Source organism: Callospermophilus lateralis, chromosome X (assembly GCF_048772815.1).
Source record: "Callospermophilus lateralis isolate mCalLat2 chromosome X, mCalLat2.hap1, whole genome shotgun sequence".
Taxonomy (NCBI): Eukaryota; Metazoa; Chordata; class Mammalia; order Rodentia; family Sciuridae; genus Callospermophilus; species Callospermophilus lateralis.
The window spans coordinates 67045279-67056579 of NC_135325.1; the positions used below are offsets into that span (position 1 = coordinate 67045279).

The following is an 11301-nucleotide window of genomic DNA, read 5'->3' on the forward strand; positions in this document are numbered from 1 at the left end:
ATGCAAGGAAATTTAGAGGTGAAATGATTGGGTTATGAGAACCTTAACTCAATCAGTGAATTAATCCATTGATTGGGATTAACTTTAGACAGGTAGGGTGTGGCTGGAGGACGTGGGTCATTGGGGGAATACCTTTGGGGTTTATGTTTTGTCAGTAATGAGGAGAGAGCCCCCCCCCCCCCCGCCGTGCCGTGTTCCCAGCTGCTTTTCTCTTCCACACACTTCTCCTGTGATGTTCTGCCTCACCTCATGTCCCTAGGAATGGAGTCAGCTATTTATGGACTAAGACTTCTGAAACTGTGTAAGCTCCCAAGTAACCTTTTCCTTTTGAAATTGTTCTTACCAGATCTTTTGGTTACAACAGTGAAAAAGCTGACTAAACCAGCGGGAATATAAATTATTATAACCACTATGGAAAACAATATGGAAATTCTTCAAAAAACTAATAGAACTACCATATCTTCCAACTGTCTCACTCCTAGGTATATATCTGAAATAAATGAAGTCAGCATACAAAAGGGATGCTGAGACAGGGAACAGGAGGAGTAAGTGCAGATGGACAGTCTTACTTTATAGATAGTATGAGCTAGACTTACTTGAAAGGAAACTCCTTAACTGCAGGGATCTGCTGGCATTAAGCCTCCTGTTTAACTAAAGATATGTGGGATTAGGTGAGTGTTATACTAGCATCAGGCATGGATCCCAGTGACACCAGGCCTCCTGTTCAATCACAGATATCCTGTTGGCCTATAACTAGACAAGAAACATTCTATCTAACCACAGAGTGGCCATATGTTTGAGCCAGCTGTGAGTGGTTTCTTGTGCAGGCATATAAGAAGCAACCTGACTTCTATTTTACCTCTTTGTGTATTAAGGCTGGTTACTATAGGTACTCATGCACCCCTTAGCTGAAAATTTAGATGCTAATGAAGCTGAGTTGGATTCTATGACGGACCTCCCAAATCCAGGGACCCTCAAACAATAGTCAAGTCCTGCTTATGAATATTAATTTTTCTAGCCAATATAAAACACAACCCATCTATAAGGCCACTCAAGCTTTGAATATGTCTGCACTTAGCCCTTGAGTGTTGAATTTGGTTTGAAAATAAAGCACTTCCACTTGTGCTATATCATGAGATGTCCTAAATTATTTTCTGCCATGTGGTCAAGAACCTGTCAAAGTTTGAGTAGAGGCCTCCTCTATCTCTGGAGATCTCCTTAACCCCCTGAATGGTGAAAATGCCTTCATATCCATGTTTATGCAACACTATTCATAGTATTCAAGATATATAATTAGTCTATGTGTTAATCAACAGATGGATGTATAAAGAAAATATGGCATATACACACTATAGAGTTTTATTCAGCCATAGAGAATGAAGTGATATCTTTAAAAAAATTTTTTAGTTGTTGATGTACATTTATTTATTTATTTATTTATTTATTTATTTATTTATTTATTTATGGTGTTGAGGATCAAACCCAGTGCCTCATACATGCCAGGCAAGTGTTCTCTGCCACTGAGCCAGAACTCCAGCCCCTGAAACAATATCTTTTGTGGGAAAATGGATGAAACTGGAAGATGTCCTGTGAAGTGAAATAAAACAGACACAGTATGACAAGTAATCTATATTTTCTCTTATACGTGGAAACTAGAAAAAAAAAGACCTAAAAGTGGAAGAGGAAGAGGGAAAGTACTGGGAAGAGGATCAGGAGAGGGGACAAAAAGGGCAGACAGTAGAGAGGGTAGAAGAAGGAAGGATAGCTAAGATCAATGAATGATAGCTGTATGGATGGAAATATCACAGCAAATTTTATTAATTTGGGCATTAACTACTACTACTTTTTCTAATTCTACTATTACTAGTAGTACTAAGAGAATCAGCAAGATGTACTCTGCCCCCAGACTGGAGCTGTCTGGTGTTGACAGTGCTACAGGTCTTTTAGGACAAGTGGTGTCTCTGAAAATATCCTTTGGGTTCTGCTCAGGGCATCCAGATGCAGCTCATGGGTGGCAGGTGAAACGCATGACAACCTGATGACAGCCCTGGTGTCCTTGGTCATGGCATGCTTGCCGATCTCTCCAGGCAGCAGGAACTACACTGCTGTCTAATTTTCTCTGGAGGTGATGGTCATGTGCTTATTCTTGTAGGCCAGGTGGCTGGAATGAATCCATGACACTCACGATTATCAAGGCAATGGTGAGGCTCACGTGGTCATGCTTCAGGACTAGAGGAAATTGGTAGCGAAACTATACCTGTAAATAGTAGACTCAAGTTACTGAGATTAGAATAGCTTTCTCTCCCTCTGGTGGTTTATTACAGAATTAGTGTCATATTTAATTTCAGTTAGGACTTCTTATAGGTATTCACCAGTGCTAGTATGTGGGGGTTATTTTTTTTTAAGGATTAAGTATTGTTAAATTACAATTCGGACTTGGAAAATGCTGAAGGAACTTGTATCTATGTAAAAGTAGCCTTCTTCTCTTTTGTTCACCGCTTGAAAATTGAGGTTTTGTAATTTCTCCTTTTCTTAGTTCCCAGGGGGTTTGATGGGAACTAAAGAGGTATTAGAGGGATAGCCAGGAACACTCAGTGTACTTAATCCTTTTTTTCTTTTTGTCATTTGTTTTCTTTTTCTTTCTTTTTTCCCTTTGGTTTCTGAACATTTTACTGCTGTATACAGCCTTTTCATGCAAGTTACACAATGAGTTTCTAGAGCTCTCACACTATGGGGCATGCCCTTGCTACTGCCTGAAACAAGTTTATTGCCTTCAGCCCAAGACACTGGATGAAGGACAATTTATTACTTTTATGTACAGAAATGCAACAGCATACATTTATCCCAGTTTAGTGGCAAGTGCTCTAGCTTTTGCCTTTTCCAGCTTGGCAATGTGAGCCACAGATTTTGGACCCAGGACGTTGCCTCCCCAGTGGCGATGGATCTCATCATATCTGTCATTGTAGTTGGTTCTGATAGCTTCCACCAACTTAGCCAGAGCTCCTTTATCTTCCGAGTTAACCTGTGTGAAGGCAACAATGGTGCACGTCTTCCTGTGAACCAGATGTCCCAGCCTAACCTTCCCCTTGATGATGCAGTAAGGGACTCCCATCTTGCGACACAGGACAGGCAGGAAGACAACCAGCTCGATGGGATCCACTTCAAGTGCCATCACCACCAGCTGAGCCTTCTCGTTCTCCACCAAGGTGGTGACAGTATTGACCCCTGCTCCAAGGACAGGTCGTCTCTTTGTGGGGACATCCCCTTTGCTAGCAGCCTTCTTCTCAGCCCGGGCCAACAGCCTCTTCTTTTCCTGCTTGGTGTCGGGTCTGTACTTGTGGGCAAGCTTAAACAGCTGGGTGTCTGTTTGGCGGTCCAAGGCCTGGGTGAACTGGTTAATCGCAGGAGGCACTTTCAGCTTAAAGAGAATAGCCCTTTGCCGCGGCAGCTGGATGTTGGATGTAGCAGGTCCATTTTACAAAGCAGGTAAGGTACCTTTTGGGCTGGATGTCCTGCCAGATGCCGAAGTTCTTCCATCTCTTCTTGAAGAGCGGGTTCACTACCTTCTTAGCCTCCTGCTTCTTGACCACGGCGGGGACCTGGGCCACCTTCTTCCCCTTGGCCTTCTTTCCCTTCATCATCTTGGTCGGCTGGAGGAGAGAGCTGTTTTCTTTTTCATTTTTCTTTTCATTTCCTTTCCTCTTTTTTCCTTCTCTCCTTCTCTTTCTCCTACTTCACTCTCTCTTTCCTATCTGGGACACAAACCCAGGGCCTAATTCAGGCTAGGCAAGTGCTCTACCACTGAGCTACATCCTCAGTTCCTTTATTTTCTTTCTTCATATAGCTATTTCTCCACTGTGTTTGGTTCTTTGGTTATATATTTAAATGAATTTCATAATAATAATCATGTTATAAAAGAAGAAATGAAGCATGTTCCATTAATAATGTTTTCTCTGATTTGATAATTTTAATTATGTATGGCAGTAAAATATTTCATTATTTTGTTTTGTTTAATGTTATATGATACCATACTTTATTGCTGGTATTTCAAGAAGGATTTTTGTATCCTTGTTTAAAAATGAACTGCTTGGGCTGGGATTGTGGCTCAGTGGTAGAGCGCTCGCCTAGTACCGGTGGGACCCGGGTTCAATTCTCATCACCACGTAAAAATAAAGGCATGTGTTTTGTCCATCTACAAAAAAGATATATTCTCTCTCTCTCTCTCTCTCTCTCTCTCTCTCTCTCTCTCTCTCCTGCTCATGGCTGGTGCTGTAGCTTAGTTGGTAGAGTGCTTGCCTAGCACATGTGAGGCACTGGGTTTGATCCTCAGCACACATAACAATAAAATAAAGGTATTGTGTCGATTTACTATAAAAATTTGTTTAAAATGAACTGCTCAGATTTTCTTAGCATGCTCCTTTCAACAGGTTTTTTTCATCGCATTCTATTTCTTGAGGAAAAATGTTTTTATCACTTCATATTCTAAAGTTATTGCTTGATTCTTACAGGTCTGTCAGGAAACACTATTGGAATCCTGGCCATTTGGTGTGATATTTCATGACTAATCTCTATTTTTAAAGTCTTTTCAGTCCTTAAATCTTTCTTTGGTTCAATATCTGTAATTTATGTTTTACTTTCTTATATTTAAGAAATGTTCTTGAATGTATTATTATAGTTTCTTGAAGGATATCCTTCAATTTAAAACCATTTTCCATTCACTTTATTTCCTTTGTCTCTCTATGGAGGGTTTTAGAGAGATTAGATTAACAGTAGTTGCCTGGAATAGCTCTTATTCTCCCATAGTAGCATTTTTTTTTCAGCAAAAATTCTGTACAACTTTATTTTAACAAGAGAAAAAATTCAATTATAACACAATTTGAAATATCATATACTCCAACAGTAGTTGATAATATTTTCATAAGTCTTATACCTTTGTAAACATTATTTTTCTATCACTCCTTTATACTTGTTGAGAGTCTTTCTATATTAAGCAGCCTGGAGGTTGAGGAGAAACAGGAAGTGATTCTTTTCCAGCTGCACGGCCGTCTGGATGCTTGTTTTTAACTGTCATGATTTAAAAACATGAATCTAGAGCTGGGAGGGGAACATGTCTCCTGCCCCTTGCATTAAATTAAGAGGATCAGAGTCAGGCGCAGTGGCACAAGCTTGTAATCCCAGTGACTTGGGAGGCTGAGGCAGGAGGATGGTGAGTTCAAAGCCAGCCTCAGCAACTTACTGAGGCCCTGAGCAACTTAGCGAGACCCTGTCTTTAAATAAAATATTTTTAAAAAGGGGTGGGGATATGGTTCAGTGGTTAAGCACCCCTGGGTTAAATCTCTGGTACCAAAAAAAAAGTTGGGCAGAAATTAATATAACTAAGATGACACCTTTTGCCAAGATATTTGAATGTTAATATTTATCTTAACATTTTCTAATTTCCATTAAGTTTTTTCTTTGTGGCCTAATGTTTTTGGTTTGTTATACAAATATATTGCTTCAATTTGAAACAACTTAGGATTTTCTATTTTAAAAACTTGGTGCAATTAGTTCAAAAGAAAATAATGGATTTTGCTTAATGAGTCTGAATTTAATCACTTTATTAAATAATAATTTCTTCCAGTTATATTCTTAGGGTCACTTTTTATCAGAACCAAACAGGTAAAAAGTGTTTTTGTAATAATATCCTTTAGCATTTTCATTCTCATTCTCCCTAGAGGAGGCAGTGGAATAATCCATAAGGCAATTATATTTGAAATGGCAACATATAAAGTGAAGACTTGATATAAACATTATACCTCTTCAGTCTGATTTTTCCAAACATACCTTATGTAGAATTCTTTTATAGCACCCAATGGAAGTACAAAAAAGCTAAATAAAATTTTCAGAAACAATTCCTTTTCCCTGCTTTTTGGACTTTGTAATTACCATTTCCAGTTATTGGGATTTATCTAATTCTATTCTTTACTATTGATAATCTGTCAATTTTTAAAACACAAACTTTTTTTTTGTACCAGTGATTAAACCCAGGGGTGCTTAGCCATTGAGCAACATCCCTAGCCCTTTTCTTTTTTAATATTTCTTTTTTTTAGTTTTAGGTGGACACAATATCTTTATTTTTTTATTTTTATATGGTGTTGAGGATTGAACCCAGCGCCCCACGCATACCATGCGAGCGTGCTACCTCTTGAGCCACATCCCCAGCCGCCTAGGCCTTTTCTTAATTATTATTTTTAGTTTTGAGACAAGATCTTACTAAGTTGCTTAGAGCCTCGATAAATTGCTGAGTCTGGTTTTGAACTTGCAATCCTCCTGCCTCAGCCTCCTGAGCTACTGGGATTATAGGTGTGTGCCACCAGGCTCAGCTAAAAACATAAACCTTTATTATATGCAATTATACATCATTTGTATGAATGAAATTTCCAATAAGAACAGATTAAGCCTTACACTGGACTAGCCAATGAAGAATACACAACTAAAGGTGCACAGTCATTGGCTCAATGTGTGGGTGAGAGATCAGGGCTGAACCAATTACAGCCTTCTTGTAACATGCAGATTGGAGATTGAGGAAATGTGATGTTCTTTGTTATTTATTGTTTCCTTACTTGTTTATTTTCATGGTGTTTTAAAAATATGAGTCCAGGGCTGGGGTTGTGGCTCAGTGGCAGAGCGCTTGCCTTGCACATGTGAGACACTGGGTTCTATCCTCAGCACAACATGAAAATAAATAAACAAAATAAAGATATTGTGTCCATGTATAACTAAAAAGTTTTTAAAACTATGAGCCCAATTAAGATATACTTTTAACACTGTTAACAATATTTAAAAAATAAACTTTAGAAATTTAAAGTATGCATCTAGACCTGGAAGTAGGATATTTCCATTGCCCTTTGCATCACATAAAAGGACTATGGTCTATCATTTATAGAACTAAGTCGTTTCCTCAAGTGATTTGAATGTTCATATTAATTTTAATGATAAATTATTTTAATTTCCACTGTTGTTTTGACCAATGACTTTTAAAAAATATTATTTTAGCATAACATAAAATATAAACATGTACATATTAATGAGGCAATAATGACTTTTTGTTTCACTTGTCCATGTGTATTGTTGAATTTCAACAATGTTGGTGATTTTCTAACTGCTTTTGTTTCTAAAATTTATTTCTAGCCTATTACAGATATGGAGAAAGAGCATACTGTGGGATTTCAATCCAAAGAAATTTATAATTGTTTTCATTAATGCCCAATAATTCATCATTTTTATTAAATGTTCCATTTGAATTTCTTAATAAAATGATGAATAACTCTTTTATTGTATGCAGACACATTTAAAGAATGTCAGGCCTAGCCAAACAATAAGTCAAAAGCTGGGCACACTATAAAAATCAAAACTTTTCTTGTGGGCTGGGGGTATAGCTTAGTGGTAGAGTGCCTGCCTAGAGTGCATGGGGCCTGGGGTTTGTTCTCCAGCACCGCTAATTACAACAAAAAAACCTTTTCTTGAGCCTCAGAATAGAGGGATAAGGCCCTTTGGGGAGAAACAACCACATGGATTATTTCCTTTTGACAGGACTGTCTGTACTTGCTTAGGGGCAAAGTGGGGACAGGGCAGGATATGAGAGTAGTGCAGGTAAGAACAGAACAATTTCACATCCAGAGCTCCCCTAAGCATCAACAGGGACAGAATGTAGGATAAGTCTTCTCATAAGGATTAGTATGTGTTGTTATTCAGGAAAATTAGAAAAAAAAACTTATGACAATTAGAACGATCTTATGAATGAGCTTACTGTACAGGAAACCAAGAAAATAAAAACTACTCTAAAATCAACCTCATGTAAATACTGATTGGTGATTCAAACTAGTTGTATACATCCAGAACACAATTTTGTATGCCAAAGGAGCTATGTGTCTTTTCCTGTCGACCACTGAGAAAAAAAAAAACCCACTTCATTAAGCCACTGAATACATCATGGTAGTTGGAGCTACTTGAAAATATGTGTCGGTGTGTAGTGGAGGAGTACTGGGGATTTGACCCAAGGGTGCTCTACTGCTGTGCTACATTCCTAGTCCTTTTTATCTTATTTTGAGGCAGAGTCTCACTATTTTGCCCAGGCTGTCCTCAAACTTTGACCTTTGTCTCCCAAGTAGCAGAGATTACAGGTGTGAACCACTACACCCAGCTACAATGCCAAAATTTAAAACATGAAATATCATTGTTTCATAATACTGACTTCATACATATTTCTTTATGACAAGTAATTTTAAGGATCTGCATCCATTATATTAGTTTTATCATGCTATGGTGTTTTGCCTGTGTAAATTCAGAAATTGAATAGGAACGTTAGTATGACAACCCAAATAGGGTCTGTGAATTAAAGTCAGGGAGTGAAATGGGACTGATGTAGACAAATTATTAGGATGAGAGTGGAATAATGAGGTTGAGTACTAGTGGTGAAGGTGAATACATGTGATTATTCACTTCAGTGGACCATTGAGTAAAAGAAGGCACCTAGTGAGTAATCATAATCAAATAGTATGGTTTACTAAAACGATAAACTAAGGGAAAGAGTTAACACTTCAACAACAAATTATATGCTTTCAAAACAGATTATAGGTTATGTTGAACACATTTTGAAAAGATATTTTATATATATTTGATAAAATATTAAAATTAAGAAAAATGAAAAATTATAATGATATACCTTGAAAAAAATAGTATTCATAGGACAAACATACTCTCATAAAACTTCTTCCAACACTACCTATATTATGGAATTCATTTATAAAACAAGTGAGAACTAAAACATGATACATGAATAACTAAAAACTATAAGAAACAGTACCTACTCCTAGAATGTTTAGAAACCTGAAGTTACTACTTTAATTCATTCAGTTTTATCTGATCATGTTCTTTCCTGACTATAATAAATCAGAGCCATGGAGCCACAGACATCAATACAATGTGTGATTAAGTATCCTGGGTGAACCAATAAAAGTATTTCTGATATTGAGAGGAGAAACTTGTGACTCAATGGGATATGATTCTTTGTTTGTCAGTTATTGCACTGCAGGATATGTTGTAAGCTTTTAATCATAATTAAAAATATATAACCTTGTCTATGAGTAGACAAGGACCTTTCCTACTGCCATAAAACAAGAAAATAATGGAAATCAATTGGTATAATTAAAACAATTTCTCCTTTCCCCACCTTGTTTTTTTTTCTCAAAACTATTTGGATATTTAAGTATTTTATTTTTCTCATCAACAAGTACTTGTGTCTGTCAAAATAAAACTTAACACATTCACATTGCAGGAAGAAAACCCAATTCCTATTACAGTGGTCAATGCAATGGAATTGACTCTGATTCCTGGCCCCTTTCTGCCTTTCCCTTCTCTGATCATAACCCATCACTCTTGCTTAAAAGGAGAGCAAAGGTGGGCTGGCGTTGTGGCTCATCAGTAGAGCACTCACCTCGCATGTGCGAGGCCCTGGGTTCCATCCTTAGCACCAGATAAAAATAAATAAATAAGATAAAGGTATTGTGTCCAACTACAACTAAAATATAAATACTTTTTTTTGAGAGAGAGAGAGAGAATTTTTTTAATATTTATTTTTTAGTTTTCAGCAGACACAACATCTTTGTTTGTATGTGGTGCTGAGGTGAGGATCGAACCCGGGCCGCACACATGCCAGGCGAGCATGCTACCGCTTGAGCCACATCCCCAGCCCCCCAAAAATATAAATATTTTTTAAAAAGGAGAATGAAGGCTAGTTGGGGAGGAGGAAATTTGAAAATGTTGCCATTTATTTTTTTCTCTTTAAGAGAATTTAACAAGGAAATCTAGGACCACCCTTGAAATTGACTAGCCTATAAGATGGTCTTTAGTAAAGTGTGAGAGCACCAGGCTCCTTAACAAGTGTCATTCATCCAGTCCTTGCCATGTTTTCTATGTCTGTTTGAGGGTTGTGACAGGCCAATCCTGCCCCTCATGGCCTCTGCTGTTTCCAAGAAATCTTGCAGCCTGTTCATGATGTTAGCATTGCTGTTTCCAGACCTTCCTACACATAAGTGTGAACAATGTCAACCCTTGATATTGGAAGTATGCAAGGATAATATGGCTTTGGGTGGACCTGATATTTGTCTATGTATTTTACCTTTCTCCCATGGGAAGTTCATTTTAATGAGGAATAATATGCATAGTTACTGTGCTTGTTATGATACTTTGATTGGCATAATGAGTTCTATCCTTCCTGCAAACTTAGAGATCTCTCATAAATGGAATCACTACAGACAGGAAAAGGACCTTACTCAAGGACACATAGCTATTGGATTCAATCTGACTCTAGAACCTCAGCTGATCTCCTGAATCTCACTTGAGTATTTGTTCCATCAAACATGCTATTAGCCATTGAGTTTTTTTAGCCTATTAGACGTTAATAGTATGAACTCTGAGAAAAGTTGAATCTCCAAGAAGGATCTCAAGTGACAAAACTTGGCCTACAATTTGGGATGAACCTGATACCTCTTTGCTGATTATAGGGTCACACATGTACTCTGTGTTCCTGAAAGGCTTGTAAACTGAGCTTTGTGGTCCTTGCCAAAGCATGTTCCTATTTCCACTGCCAAGATAAACAGCCATGGAAAGTTTCACTTTGCTGCCAAGACCTGACTAGTGAACTACCACCTTCAGTCATATTTAAAATCAAGCAATCAGTGATGGGCATGGTAGCATCACTCATTCACATAAGACTGACCAATCAAGATTGAGCACACTTGAATCCTTCATTTACAGAAGTGGATTGGAATGGAAACAATGGTAGGAACGTTTTCTATATAAGAGAGCCCCTCCCTTTGTTCCTTGGTGTGCACTTTCCTTTTTACCTATAGTTGCTGTCTCAGAGGTTTGCAAACTTCCCTTCCTTCCTCCATTCCTGCATCCCTCCAACGTTGGATTCCTTCCTTCCCTGTAAATTTAGTTGGTAATAGAAACCATGCTTCTCTCTATTATCATACTTAATAGAGATTGCCTTCATATACAAGGAAAGGCATCACTGATTTTCAACACTTAAATCAACCTCCACTTGGTAATTTAAATGGAATTGCATAAACAAGTGCTTTCTGTAACAAAACTCCAACAATGTGGAATGCAGACATCAAGAGCTGCTTCTGCTTTTTCCTTTTCCTAAATTATTTCTGTATCTTCAAAAATGACCAAGTGTGACACTATTTCTATGTACTTTATTGGGAACAATGTAGAGGAACGGGCTGTGATTGAATTGTGAAGTATTAGAAGACT

At 37.7% G+C, this 11301-nt stretch overlaps 1 pseudogene; it reads right to left on the reverse strand.

The window, feature by feature from the left end:
• Positions 1–2839: 2839 nt before the first annotated feature.
• On the reverse strand, positions 2840–3647 carry LOC143639211 (large ribosomal subunit protein eL8 pseudogene; annotated as a pseudogene).
• Between the last annotated feature and the right edge of the window lie 7654 nt (positions 3648–11301).